The sequence below is a fragment of the Octopus bimaculoides genome, chromosome 2, assembly GCF_046866305.1.
Source record: "Octopus bimaculoides isolate indiv1 chromosome 2, ASM4686630v1, whole genome shotgun sequence".
Classification (NCBI taxonomy): Eukaryota; Metazoa; Mollusca; class Cephalopoda; order Octopoda; family Octopodidae; genus Octopus; species Octopus bimaculoides.
Genome location: NC_142929.1, coordinates 36,131,924 through 36,146,437, shown reverse-complemented (window position 1 = coordinate 36,146,437; position 14,514 = coordinate 36,131,924).

Here is a 14,514-nt window from a genome sequence, read left to right as displayed (position 1 = left end):
TCTCCAATTGTCTTCCACGTTGTATGATGCTATATCCCCTTCTATTTCGTTAAATGCTTCAAGTAACTTGTCTCTAAGTCTCTGTCCGTTTGCAGGGTCTTTAAGCTTCCACACCCTTCTTCTCCAAGCCTGTCTAATTCTGGGCACCCATTTTGCCTTGATCCCAAAGTCGCTAACTACTAATCTATGTTGTGGGGTACATTCTTCGCCAGGGTAGGTTTTGGCATTTATAAGCCGCCCTCTTTCCCTATTTCTGGCGAGGATGTAGTCGATTTGGCTAGAGTGTCTGCCGGAGCGGTAGGTGACTAGGTGACTGGCAGGTTTCCTGAAGTTGGTATTGCAGACCATAAGATTGGTTGCATCACAGAACTCCAGCAGTCTGGTTCCCTCCTCGTTGCGGGAACCGAAGCCATAGCCTCCATGTATGCCATGGAAGCCCCCAGCACGACGTCCGACATGACCGTTGAAGTCTCCAGCCACAAAGAGAAGGTCCCTGTCACTCGTCGACGAGGTAGTTTGCAAGAGGGTGTCATAGAATTGGTCTTTCAGACCATCTGGTAGCCCAGGTTGAGGTGCATAGGCTGAGATGACAGTAGCTAATCTATGATGAAGCACTAGTCTGATCTTAAGTACTCTGTCACTTACTCTAACGACCTCGATTACCTTATCCACCCATTTCTCCGCTAGAAGTATTCCTACGCCCCCGACCCCGTCAGTGTTCCCTGCCCAGAAAATCTTGTACCTGTGTTCTTTGCCTGTGAGGAACCTTGCAGAACCTCCTCTCCATCTTACTTCCTGGATGCAGCACATATCTACGCATCTCCGTTCAAGCATCTCAACAATTTCACCAGATCTACCTTTCAGCGTGCCGACGTTGAGAGTGCCAATCCTAACAGTATGGGTGTTGGGGGTGTGGGCCTGTAGCCTGGGAAGAGGAAAAGCAGTGTCGTGTACCTGAAAAGAAAACTTGCAATTGGAAGAATTCATAAGCAAAACATTACCTACAACCTGCAAACATTTCTCAACCTTAATGCGCTACCCAAAGGTAGGGGAGAGGATGGCCAAGGCCACTAGATGGGTTCCGGGAGACAGCCGAGGTTGACAGGATGACAAAGGGATGAACTTCCGGTGGAGGGGGCGGGATGACAGAGGAATGAACTTCCGGTGGAGGGGGTGGGATGACAGAGGAATGAACTTCCGGTGGAGGGGTGGGATGACAGAGGAATGAACTTCCGGTGGAGGGGGTGGGATGACAGAGGAATGAACTTCCGGTGGAGGGGGTGGGATGACAGAGGAATGAACTTCCGGTGGAGGGGTGGGATGACAGAGGAATGAACTTCCGGTGGAGGGGGTGGGATGACAGAGGAATGAACTTCCGGTGGAGGGGGCGGGATGACAGAGAAATGAACTTCCGGTGGAGGGGGTGGGATGGCAGAGGAATGAACTTCCGGTGGAGGGGGTGGGATGACAGAGGAATGAACTTCCGGTGGAGGGGGTGGGATGACAGAGGAATGAACTTCCGGTGGAGGGGGTGGGATGACAGAGGGATGAACTTCCGGTGGAGGGGGTGGGATGGCAGAGGAATGAACTTCCGGTGGAGGGGGTGGGATGACAGAGGAATGAACTTCCGGTGGAGGGGGTGGGATGGCAGAGGAATGAACTTCCGGTGGAGGGGGTGGGATGACAGAGGGATGACAGACGAATGAACTTCCGGTGGAGGGGGTGGGAGGGCGGGTTACCGCCCAGCGAGTAGAGAGGGCTCTTAATTGTAGATTTTAAATATTTGAGAGACAACAATGCATAAATCGTAATTTTTTAAAAGAGCAATGAATTCTGGGTGATTAGAATATAACGTAGCATGAATTTAGGAAGCTTAGAAAATGAATAAGCATGAATTTAAGACAACAACTGAATTCAATTGAATTTCATGGAGAGAAACAAGATAAATAATAAGGGACAAAACTAAAGCGCAAGGTATTGAGATGTTTGAGGCCGTAAATAAATAAAAATCTCTATCTTATCTGCATCTTGGGTATTTCGTCGTAGTACGTCAGCGAGATAATTTAGAATGGGTTTCTCATTTATATATAGCCAGAACCTGAAGACCTTAAAGGAAAAACTACGAAGGGGGAGAGAGAGGATGGAGGGGTAGACAGAGGCATGGCGGGAGAAAAGATCATCATCATCATCATCATATATATATATAAAGAGAGAGAGAGAGAGAGAGAGAGAGAGGGGGGACCAGTCAAGCAGCACATCACGCTGTAATTCTTGGGCTGAGAAATCAACACTTAAAAGCCATAATTTTAAGGAGCGATAAGAATTTTTGAATAAAGGAAAATGGGTAGTGGTGGTGGGTAGGTACCGCCAGCGAGTAGAGAGGGCTCTTAATTGTAGATTTTAAATATTTGAGAGACAACAATGCATAAATCGTAATTTTTTAAAAGAGCAATGAATTCTGGGTGATTAGAATATAACGTAGCATGGATTTAGGAAGCTTAGAAAATGAATAAGTATGAATTTAAGACAACAACTGAATTCAATTGAATTTCATGGAGAGAAACAAGATAAATAATAAGGGACAAAACTAAAGCGCAAGGTATTGAGATGTTTGAGGCCGTAAATAAATAAAAATCTCTATCTTATCTGCATCTTGGGTATTTCGTCGTAGTACGTCAGCGAGATAATTTAGAATGGGTTTCTCATTTATATATAGCCAGAACCTGAAGACCTTAAAGGAAAAACTACGAAGGGGGAGAGAGAGGATGGAGGGGTAGACAGAGGCATGGCGGGAGAAAAGATCATCATCATCATCATCATATATATATATAAAGAGAGAGAGAGAGAGAGAGAGAGAGAGGGGGGACCAGTCAAGCAGCACATCACGCTGTAATTCTTGGGCTGAGAAATCAACACTTAAAAGCCATAATTTTAAGGAGCGATAAGAATTTTTGAATAAAGGAAAATGGGTAGTGGTGGTGGGTAGGTACCGCCAGCGAGTAGAGAGGGCTCTTAATTGTAGATTTTAAATATTTGAGAGACAACAATGCATAAATCGTAATTTTTTTTTTTTTTTTTTTTTTAAAAGAGCAATGAGCAAATACTCTCTCTCTCTCTCTCTCTCACACATACACATACACACAAATATAATTTACTTAATTGCTTCGAAGAGTTTCGCATCAAGGACAATAGAGTGGCGATACTGAGGCGGCGAGCTGGCAGAAACGTTAGCACTCCGGACGAAATGCTTAGCGGTATTTCGTCTGTCTTTATGTTCTGAGTTCAAATTCCGCCGAAGTCGACTTTGCCTTTCATCCTTTCGGGGTCGATAAATTAAGTACCTGTTGCGTACTGGAGTTGATCTAATGTCTGTCTGTGTAAAATATGGGGAGAAGTATGAATGTATGCATGTGTATGTGTTAGAGAGAGCGCAGAGAAAGAGATTTTTCAATGGACGCCTTATCTCAATAGATATTAGATAAGCGAATAAGTATAACACGATCATCTATGGTCGAGAAGTCTAATTCCAGAACGCAGTCATTGTTGTTTAGTCCCCGAGCCACCCTAATTGCATAGGTCTGTGATCAAAAGCGTTCCCAAAAATTTCGGGCCTTGTGCCTAGACTAGAAAAGAATAGAGTGGCGATGGTTTTAACTATTTCATACAACATGAAGGCCATGCTATGGATAGATTCAGAAACGACCTGATAGAAATATTCAATGAATTCGACCTAAATATCAGCATTAGACCAACCTAACAATAATTAATTTATAGACTTTACAAAAGATCTAAATAGAAGTAAACACTATCTTTACAGAAAATCAAAAAGAAAAAAAAAAAAAAGCATATACATATGTAAGGAATCTAAACCACATTTTAGTCATAATTACGTAACTTGTAGACTGTACAAATATATGAGTTTCCTACTTGCAGGGACATTTACAACAAAGTCGTTCCTTATTACAGAAATGCACCGGTAAGGAATAGCTATTGTGAGAAACAAGGATACAAAGAATAGCCTCAACACAGGAGCAGAACGAGATAAAAGAAATTAATCTGGCTCAATCCACTAGCCAGTATTATGATTGCAGATAACGTTATAGCCATAGACATTTTATCTCTTGTAAGATACCATTTTCCACTTCAGCGGGATTTAAACACAGAGTCTCGACGTTTGGTGGACCAAATACTGCTCAGACATTCAGTTCGACACTGCTTTATGCATTAGATTAATGCAGTCATAAATGCGCAGTGTCTGAAAATTAGACGGAATGGTAACAACTGGAACGCTTTTGATCACAGACCTATGCAATTAGGGTGGCTCGGGGACTAAACAACAATGACTGCGTTCTGGAATTAGACTTCTCGACCATAGATGATCGTGTTATACTTATTCGCTTATCTAATATCTATTGAGATAAGGCGTCCATTGAAAAATCTCTTTCTCTGCGCTCTCTCTAACACATACACACATTCATACTTCTCCCCATATTTTACACAGACAGACAGATAGACAGACACACAGACAGATACACACACACAAACACAGACACACACACACACACACACACACACGTATAGGTATATGCACATTCATAAACATGAAGCCACATATTTGTTAAATAACAAGATCATCTTTTAAAATTCCTTTTTACACGGAAGCTATAAATATTCTGGATATTTACACAATTTATGCTTTCATATTTAATTGTATTGATTCCATTAGCAGTATAATAGCAGCAAAATCTGTATTCACCAAATATGTAGTGAGTTATTTTACTAGTAATATAATACATTTACTATACAGTACATTGTCATATTTTTCCTTCTTTACCCCTCTCGTCACACACACACACACACACACACACACACACACACACACACACACACACACACACACACACACACACACACAAAATCCTCACTTTGTTTTTCTATACAACCTACGAATGAATGGAATTTGTCGTAGTATCTCCATTGCCATAACTAAGAATAAGTACACTCATCTAGTAAAAATACCGAAAATAGCGATAATGATTAAATCAAACAACAAGATGTGTAAAAAAGAAAAAAAAGTGGAACTATATAAGCCAATCGTTTACTTGAACATTATGTACATATTCTATGTAGATTTTTCTGAGTTGATTTTTCTGAGTTGATTTTTCTGAGATTATTTCAAGTCCAACAATGTAATCACAAACAAGCACGCTGATGGGAAAATGGGAATTTAATGCTCTATCGAACATCCTCTAATAAATAAAGTTAATCATTTGAAGTTATGTATATAATAAAACACCTAATTAAAAAAACCAAAAAAAAAAACCTTCAAGGAACGTAATTTGACACTACTCATTACTTATTACTGCTGCAATAACCACTGTTCACAAGACAACCACCAGCTAGTTCCAATGAACATCTCACAAAGTGTTGTTCAATCAATTATTAAACGAAGAACTAAAATACGACAATTGCTTAAATCTTTGTAAAATTTTCAACAGAAATTTTCCAAGTAGCTTTGTTGATACTTATGACTTTTATAAGTTTTGTTATAGAAACCCAGTACTTAAAACGCTAGAATCAATGACAAAGAAGGATTCCAAGATGATCATTATTATTTTTAAAGCTAGCAATTAAGAAAATGATAATAATTTGTTCTAGAAATATCTTCTGTGATGGAAAAGATACCAGACTTACGACATTTTAAATAGTTTTCTTTTTGGAAGCCATTCCCAATAAGGCAACATGCAAACAGCAATGAAACGCCTCAAATAACCATTTAGTATGCTGGAAGTTACAAAATAAAAGGAAGGAAAAAAATCTGAGATGTTTCTCTAAGAATCATAAAACCGTCAATGCAAATACAGTTCTGTATTTAAGAGATGAGGAATTATGTACATTATTTACATTCGACGGATATTTGTCCTCATCTCGTTTGTTGTTAACACAACGTTTCGGCTGATGTATCCTCCAGTCTTCATCAGGTGTCTTGGGGAAATTTCGAACCTGGTTTCTCACTTCCAAGGTATTTTTCGTTGTTATTATTATTATTATTATTATTATTATTATTATTATTATTATTGTTCAGGTCACTGCTTGGAATTGAACTCGGAATCTTGGGGTTAGTAGAGCGCGTAGAATCTTGGTTTAAGAGCGCGGGCTATTAACCCCAAGATTTCGAGTTCGATTCCAAGCAGTGACCTGAACAATAGTAGTAATAATGATAATAATAATAATAATAACATCGAAAAATACCTTGGAAGTGAGAAACCAGGTTCGAAATTTCCCCAAGACACCTGAAGAAGGCTGGAGGATATATCAGCCGAACCGTTGTGTTAACAAACAAGATGAGGACAAATATCCGTCGAATGTAAATAATGTAAATAACGCCAATGCAAAATTTAAAAGAATTAAAATCATATTGACATAGGAAGCAAAATGAAGCGAAGTCCATATGATAAATGTTCAAGGAAAGAAACCACTAGAGAAGAAACTTTTCTTAGAGGAGTACAAGAAGTGTCATTCTGACAGAATATTTCAATCTAAACGGCTCTTCTATTTTCCTAATCGATAACTTGCTACCGATTTTATTCTTGTTCTGGGGAACTGGATTTCGCTACTGTAAGCCATTATTTCACTTTATACTGGTTTCAAATTTTGGCACACGGTCAGTAGTTTACGGTGGGTGGGGGACGGCAAGTCGATCGACCCCAGTGCTCAGCTGGTGCTTATTTTAACGACCCCGAAAGGACTAAAATTAAAATCGATCTTGGCGGAATTTGGAGTCAAAACTGGTACTTATTTCATCGACCCCCGAAAGGGGTCGATCAAATAAGTACCATAATCAACTAGCCTCACCTCCAAATTTCAGGCCTTGTGCCTATAGTAGAGAGGTTTCTTCTTCTTCTTCAGGTGGCGAGTTGTTGAAACGTTAGCACGCCGGGCAAAATGCTTAGCGGCATTTCGTCTGTCTTTACGTTGAGTGGGGTCAATAAAATAAATACCAGTCGAGCACTGAGGTCCATGTAATCGACTTTCACACGGTCAGTAGTTTACGGTGGGTGGGGAACTGCAAGTCGATCGGCCCCAGTGCTCAGCTGGTGCTTATTTTAACGACCCCGAAAGGACTAAAATTAAAATCGATCTTGGCGGAATTTGGAGTCAAAGCTGGTACTTATTTCACAAATTTGCTGGTCTTTTGCAAAAATTTGAAACTATTATTGCTGTTGTTGATGTTATTATTGTTGTTGTTGTTGTTGCTATTATTGCTGCTGTTGTTACTGCTGTTGTGGTTGTCGTTATTATCATTAATTATCAATTATCATTGGAGTTGTACTGATGAAGTATGAAGTGGACAGTGCAGATAATGTACACATGAAAGATTATGAGTAACAAAAAGTAAAAATGTAGTTTAAACGTCCATTGCCAATGTTTGTTGTAGCTACAAATCTAGGACATATACGGTTAAGCATGGACATTAATGGTTCTGTTTGCACAATTTAGAACAGATATAATGTAAATATACACATGAGCGGTTGTGTTGATAAAAATCTGGGACAGATATAGACTTAAATGGTTGAATAGTTTCGTAGATATAGGAAACCGGACTAAACCGAGACTAAGAAAATGAAACAAACATACAATTGTTGAATCAATAGCCAGCCGACTGTGAATCATTTTATGAGATTTCAAACATAAGTTGTTGAAGTTTTATCACGAAATACTAGCCTGCTAATTCATTTATTTTTTCCATTTTGACACCAATGAACTTGAAGAATGACTTATTGATTTAATAAAGAGATAACACATGGTTTGACTGTGCAAGATAGTATGTGCGTGCAATGTGCGTGTGTATAATATATGTATGAAATATGACACATGATATATGATACATACACACGCACGCGCGCGTGCGTGTTGTTAATAACACCCAGAAGAAAGTGTTTCTTCTCCACTCACCAAAGTAGATGGGGCTTTCCTCAGGAGGAACTGATGTCATCAGACGGTATCCAACGATCATCGGCTGTTTCAACCTTGAACCGAAACACCCTCTCGTTGGTGGGTCAGCAGAGGAAGCCAAATAATTAATAATACGCACGCACGCACGCACACACACACACACACACACACACACACACACACACACACACACACACACAGATAGCTGGTGAGAATTACATTTTTCTCTAGATTGTTCTAGATCGAATTCATATATATATATATATATATATATATATATATATACACGTATATATATCTACGTATATCTATCTATTTATCTATCTATCTATCTGTCTGTATAATATATATACCTTACTTGTTTCAGTCATTAGACTGGAGCATATGTAATTAACATACATGCAACCGCAAAAACACTCATATAAATTTATACATACTAACACACATATTTACATACACGCGCGCACACATACACACACACGCACACACATATGCACAAGTACACACACACACACACGTGTGCATACACTTATATTCATATCACCGCTGTCGCAACCGACACCACCACCACTACCACCACCACCACCTCATCGTCGTTGTCTTCGTTGTCGTCGTCATCGTCGTCATCATCCTCACCATCATCGTAATCGTCATCATCACCAATAATTCTCTCATTCATCCACGTATAATAATCTCACAATAATTATTATGTCTCCCCAGTGAGGATAAAAAGAGTTCATTCCTGAACTTTCGGTGATCAAGAGTATCCATCAATATGTGGTCAATCAGTTGTTTTGGTTGGGAATGTGGGTACTGTCGAGTGTAGCAATCCAATCAGTATACGACCCCGAAACAATTTTATTGATCCTGGAGGGTTGGAAAGTAAAATCGACCTTGGCTCGATTTGAACTTAGAAAGTGATGGGCTGTAACTAAATAACAATACTTACGATTTTGTCAATCCGCTGTTACAAACAAACACACACATGCACGCATTACACACTCCTATACACATACATATATACACAAACAATGCACACAGCACACGCATATGAACACATACACACACACACAAATATGTATTTGCATTTGTCTTTCTGTCTGTCTGTCTGTCTATTAAGGAAATAGATACAAACAGTGATATTTATATTGAATTTGAGATGATGAAATATTTCATCAGACAATTTGAGATGTTGAAATACCTATTTCATCAGACAAAACTTGATTGGTTAATTTAAGATGACGAAATATTGCATCTAAACTATGCAACAATGAATAGTGTAGTTTATTTTAAAGGTATGTTTCCATGATGTAAATGAAATACATGCATACACGTCATTAACTGGAAGTTCTATATGATGCATGAACTAAAACCGAAAAAACTTTCTCAACTTCAAAACTGTACGTGATGTAAAAAGAAAACTAATTGTATAATTGAAATCAGCATTAAAAACTACATTAAGTACACCGTAACATATGCTTGATGAAAATACTTGTTGACCAGGGTAATCCTTTCTACTGTAGGAACAAGACCAGTAAATTCAGAGAAGGGGTCATTACATCGACCCAAGTATTCAACTGGTACTTATTTTATCGACTCCTAAAAGATGAAACGCAAGGCGATACCGACAGAATTTGAACTCAGAACGTAAAAACAGACGAAATGTCGCTAAGCATTTTGCCCAGCATGCTAACGATTCTGCTAGTTGGCAGCCTTAATTGAATTTTATAATAATTAATTTAAAAAAATGTTCCTTCCCGAGTCATATGGACTCATAGGGCCGGTTCCCAAACTTCCATGACGTATATATTCCCCACTGGGACGAGACGCCGGTCCGTTGCAGGATTACTTATTTCTGCCAGCTGAGTGGACTGGAGCAAAGTGAAATGAAGTGTTTTCCTCAAGACCACAACTTGTTGCCGGTCCAGGAATCGAAACCACAATCTTACGATCAAGAGTCCAACACCCTAACCACTAAGCCACGCGCTTCCAATATAATAATTAATACTTACTGTAAAAATTCAACTGTTACATCAACGTGGAGATTTATTCTTCCGTTAAGGCAGTGCAATATTTATTCAAGCAACAATTTCATTCAGATGCATTTTCAAGCAGCTATGCCCTTAAAAGTTCTTAATTGTAACGAAGTTTTCCTCTTCTTTGATGCGAGGCGAGTGAGTACACCTTAGTCAATGTGGAGATTACGGGGATGCAAGATGCACGATAGGTCCCAAATGATTCTAATCGTCTCTATGACGAGAAACTCATCGTTAAAGAGACATCAATGTTGTTTTGCAGTCCTCTTCGCATCGTCGATGACCTCCTTAATGACATTATGAACAATTGTAAATTATTCGGAATTAAAACGCTTTTTCTCAGAGGAGAGTTTCGTCAGACAGGTGATATATTACCAAAAGGATCAGATACACTATCATTGAATAACACATTAAATTCTCGTTTCTGTGGAGATACATCTAGCTGATGTAGTTGAATGGGAACGTGAAAATTGAGTTCTGCAGGTAACAATGGTTCTACCGAGAGTGTTGAAGGGTTTCCCGAATACGCAGTACTGATACCCAATGAACTGATTGACCGTGAAGGCATCATTAAAGTAGTGAACAGCTGTACAGTAGCTCGTTGGAGCTTGCAAACGATCGACGAAGTATCAAACCAATTTGCATTAACTTCACAAGTAATAATGCTATCATATTAGATAAAGGCGTTTTTCAAATAATATAAGGAGAGTATAAATGACATCAATTGAGAACTAATTTTCCAATGGAGTTTCTTCATAAAATGATGTCTTCAGCAATGCCTCCTTACGTTCGTCCCTGAAAACCAGTTCCATTATTATGTTGCTGCACAACTGAAATCTCACAAAAGGTCTACTTAATGATACGAGATTAATACTTTGAGAGCTGTATGATCACGTTAAAAAGGAGATTTAGTTTTCATATTCAATATAAATCTGGTTTTCAATGAAGCAACACTACCATTCCAGCTAAAAAGACGCCAGTTTTCATTTCCACGCTTCTATATCATAACCATGAACACCGCAAAGACAGTTATTCAATTAAGTGGGAATATATTTGCCAGAGTCTATTTTCAGTCGTGATCAACTTTACGTTGCTCTAAGATGAACTCGGATAAAGGAAAATCTCAAAGCTCTTATTTTATTCAATGGAGTTCAATGAAACTGATAAATTCAGAAGAACTGTATTTCTGTTTACTGAACAATTGGATCTTTATTTATTTCGACAGGATCTCTTTAAGAGTAATCAATTTCTGTTTTGAATTTAAAAAACTGTATGTACATCAAAGGAAAACTATTGTGTCAATAATAAAACTATAATGAATATCATATATATTTTATGATACTTTTACGATTAATTCTCTATAATTTGTAAAACCGTCACGGGAACAGGTATAGTTTAGATATAATGTCATATGGGCGACGATCAATTTAATTGACCTCAGAAAATGTCTGATATACATTTTATTGAATCTGGAGGGAGAAACGCGAAGTCAGTCCTGGCAGGATTTAAATTCAAAATATAAAGGAAGGAAATTAATGGCACAATGAATTGCTTTCGAAGTTTTCTATCATTTCATCTACACCCATATTTGTGAAAGCAAAAATGATGTCTAACATAAGCACGAGAATAAATATTTGGGTCGGGGTGTAATCGACATAGTGAACCCGTTAATACTTAATTGATACTTAACTTAATATTTAACTGGTACCTATTTTATTGTTTTTAGAAGGATAAAAACAAAATTAACCCTGATGGGATTTGATTTCGAGCGTAAGGAGCTGTAACGAAATTTCATCCGACACTCACTATTTCCCTTGTCTATCGCCATAACAAATGATTGATAATAATAATGGTTTCAAATTTTGCTACAAGGACAACGATTTTTTTTTTGGGGGGGGGGGGACGAGTCGATTACATCGACTCCAGTATTCAACTGGTACTTATTTTATCGACTCCGAATGGATGAAAGGCAAAGTCGACCTCGGCGAAATTTGAAACCAGAACACGAAGACGGACGAAATGCCGTTAAGAAATTTTCCAGCTTGCCATCTTTGATAATAATAATAATCCTTTCTATTATAGGCACAAGGCCTGAAATATTTTGGGGGGAGAGGATAGTCGATTAGATCGACCCCAGTACGCAACTGGTACTTAATTTATCGATCCCTGAAAGGATGAAAGGCAAAGTCGATCTCGGCGGAATTTGAACTCAGAACATAAAGACAGGTGAAATACCGATTTCTTTATTACCCATAAAGGGCTATACAAAGAATTTTTAAGACATCACAAAACATAAAGACAGTACAAAACGCAAACATAAAATCGGGGTAATTAAAATAAAATGATAATATGCAAGAATGAAAAAAATGAGGCGCAATGTCCACTCGATCCCCGAAGTCAGGTGGTTACATTTATCCAGTTTTTCACTTTTACGTTCAACGTCATGTAAACATTTTAACGGTTTTGTAACTCAAAAAATTCAATCACTCGCGTTACCTTTCTTCCATTAATCATTGTTACGTCCGTCCTTAACAACTGCAAATAATCAGTTCTAGTGGGTGGTGTCTCCACCAACCATATCCGTTTCGTTTTTATATTTTCACCAAGTTCTTTTATGCACTCGAAGCATCTTTCCTCACGTATCAAAATGCATTTTTCAGCACATTTCTCTGGCATTTTCACTCTTATTATTTCTTCTAACCTCTCGACTTTTCTCTCCATCTGCTTGCAATTCTCGTACTTTATCAAAAGCCACTTGTATTTCACATCTTTATCCGTTCTCTCCTCCTCTTCTTGTACATTATTAGTTTCTGGCTTTTTTAAAAATCTCTTTTTTGTTTTCTGTTGACCGTTCTTTTGACTTATTTTTCCTTCGCTTTTTAGGGTTAGTAGCTTCATTTTCGTTCTTCTCCTTTGTTTTCTCTGTTTCACACTTCTGTCTCTCTTTTATTTCCTCAGTGTGGTCTACAATTCTTTCCTCCTCTGTTTGTGCTTTCTCTTGCTGTGGGGCATATAGGGGGCATATAGGGGGTATTTGGTCTTCATATGACCTCTCTCCCCGCATATATAACAATTTGGTTTTCTTCCCTCGACTACGACATTCAACGTTTGCTCGTGTTTGGAGTATTATATCTTGATTCAAATATCTTTGCTGCTACGTCTGTGTGAGTTCTTTTACGTCTGTTATTGTGAGACATTTTTGTAACTGTTTGTTTAACAGTAGTTTTTCGCCCTACGGGGCAGGAAAATACCATTCATTTGTCTTGGCGACAAGAATTTTTGTCTGTTATTTTTGTCTTTTTGACAAAATGGCGACAGCAGAAAGCAACGCTCCCATTCAGGGAGAAAGTATGCCAAAGCAAAGTTTTTCTCAGGCTGTTGGTGGAAGCACCATTGAACTGAAAATTGTAAAAGAGAGTCTGTACGCGTTCAGGAAGTACATACAAAAGGTGGATGGTGAAACCAAATTGATTCCACCACCCGAGACTGTCAATGCCCGAAAGGAAAAGATAGTAGTATACAAGGTATACAATATAAAAGAAAAAAAAAATCACGGAGGTTCGTAACGAACTGGTCGAGAGGTGTCTGGCGCCAATATGGCCAAAGGTCCGCCACGTCAACCGCGGAGTACGAAGTGCAACGGTTGAGGTGCACTTCGACTCGGTTGAAGTGGCGAGGGAGGTCTCGACGGAGACGTTAAAAAACGAAGTAATCATGTTGCTGCCCACTTACATGGGAAAAAGAACAGCACGGGTGACCATTGAGGACATACCTTTCAGATACGACGTAATGTGGGCGGCAGCAGCGGTTATATTCGACGTCGAGGAGAAAATTAATATTCTAAGCATGAAGAGGAAGGAAGCGACCAGATGGAGAGGTCAGACGTTGGAAATTCTGGTCCAAGCTGAGAACAGCACATTCGAGAATTTGCCTGATAGGGTGTTTGTGGGGGAGGGGCATACCATCCGCGTGTCGGTGGAGGGACGTCGACCCAGATGTTTCAAGTGTGGGCAGAAGGGTCACGTCCGCTCGGCCTGTATAAAAACAAAGCCAAACACCGTTAAAACGAGTGACGCCTCTCCTCCGAAAGCGGACGAGGAAGAAAAAGAAAAAGGCAAAGCAGTCACCATCGAAGTGGAGAGTGGAAACACGGTAGAAGGAAAAAAACAGCAAGAAAAAGAACAAGAGAGAGAAAAAATAGTTGCCGTAGTGGAGAACGAAACGGAAAAGATGGAGTTCCAAACTGCGAGCTACAAAAGGAAGAAACAACATGCGCCAGAGTCCCCTCCCAAACAAAAAAAAAAAACCTCTGCACAGACAGAGGAAAAAAAAAACAACTTCCCACCCTTACCCCGCTGGCACAACGCTGATAGGACAGAGGTTCAAGCCCCCCACCCCTCAACCTGCATTGAAAGGTTTAAAAAAAAACGAAAAAATAGTGGCGATAAACACAAAAAATGAAAAAGTGGTGAAGTATATCAAAGCCCACCCAAGGGTAAGATATTTCAAGAGCGGCACAGAG